Here is a 1,650-nt window from a genome sequence, read left to right as displayed (position 1 = left end):
TCCTTCGAATCCGTCCAGGGTGGACAAGGATGACCATTGGTCTTCCTTCCCATTGATCGACGCGCGATGTGGGCGGCATCGGCGCGATCTTGCACAACTTTCGTTCTCTTGATTAGGTTCTCTCTCGCTCGAGGCCAGTGTTTAAATATGTTCTAGTGGGTCTTTACCTTCGCCCATGTGTCACACACTTTACGCGTTCGATGGCTGCCATTGGGAGTGTGCGCACAGGTACGAAGGCCACTGGCCTACGGTCGCGCACGCTCAATATCGTAGTATAGACACACCTCTCTCGCGGGTCTAATTGGCGTGCGCGGCCCCCAAAAGGTAACATAGCAGTTTGTTCTGCTGATACCGTGTTTCTCTATCTCTCTAACCAACTCACACAACAACATATATGTATTGATCGGTAATGATCCTTCCGCAGGTTCACCTACGGAAACCTTGTTACGACTTTTACTTCCTCTAAATCATCAAGTTCGGTCAACTTCGGCCATGCCAGCTGCAGCTCACGAAGGAACCGCGGAAGGTGTGCCTCCAGAGACCTCACTAAATAATCCATCGGTAGTAGCGACGGGCGGTGTGTACAAAGGGCAGGGACGTAATCAGCGCTAGCTAATGACTAGCACTTACTAGAAATTCCAGGTTCATGGGGACCGTTGCAGTCCCCAATCCCAACTAAATGAGCATTTGGGTGATTTCCCGTTCCTCTCGGAATGGGGGCGCCAATTGGCGAGAACACGCTGCTGCTCACATTGTAGCACGCGTGCAGCCCAGAACATCTAAGGGCATCACGGACCTGTTATCGCTCATTCTCACCTTGCTAAACACAAGTTGTCCCGCTAAGCAGGGCAAACGTGGCCGACGACCGCCCGTGAAGGGGCCGCCGGCCTTGACGTCAGGTGCGCCCGGAGGTGCACTGCTGACAGCGTTCTAGTTAGCTTGTTTGAGTCGCGTTCGTTATCGGAATTAACCAGACAAATCATTCCACGAACTAAGAACGGCCATGCACCACTACCCTTAAATTTGAGAAAGAGCTCTCAATCTGTCTTACCTCGATAAGTTCGGACCTGGTAAATTTTCCCGTGTTGAGTCAAATTAAGCCGCAAGCTCCACTTCGTTTTTTTTTTTTTTTTTTTTTTTTAACAATTGCAGGTTTTATTGTTCATAAACATTATGTTCTAAAAACAATAGCGTAAACCCACGCTCTTGACGAACGACGTCGCCCGCCAGGGATTTGTCGTGCGTCATTATGAACCCTTTCGGATGTCCCTACCCAATCTCTTTATTAAATTGCTCTTTCCTTTACCCGCATATTGAAAGCGTACGCTAACTGAGTCCGCATGACTCGCTCGTATTTTAACACTTTAGGCTCTCAAGCTAGCTCGCAATCTAGCGATCGGACCATTCCGCCTCGCTGGCGGAAGCCTCCTCCGCAGCTGTCCATCGCCGACCTGCAGCTCGACGTCTTCTTTCATTCTCTCGTCTATTCCGCCGAGACCGGATTAGATCCGCCTCCGTCGGAATGGACCGACGACGGCGCGTTGTCGAGGGACCCTCTTCGCGGACACGAGCTCTCCACACTCGCTGCATGAACAGTCGCCTCTCGTGGCGAACTCTAACCGTTTCAGGGGAAGCTGGTTCTCCCCTGCT

The sequence above is a fragment of the Anopheles moucheti genome (assembly GCF_943734755.1).
Source record: "Anopheles moucheti chromosome X unlocalized genomic scaffold, idAnoMoucSN_F20_07 X_unloc_6, whole genome shotgun sequence".
In the NCBI taxonomy this organism is placed as follows: domain Eukaryota; kingdom Metazoa; phylum Arthropoda; class Insecta; order Diptera; family Culicidae; genus Anopheles; species Anopheles moucheti.
The sequence above is the reverse complement of the archived record's forward strand: the minus strand, read 5'-3'. Positions refer to the sequence as shown.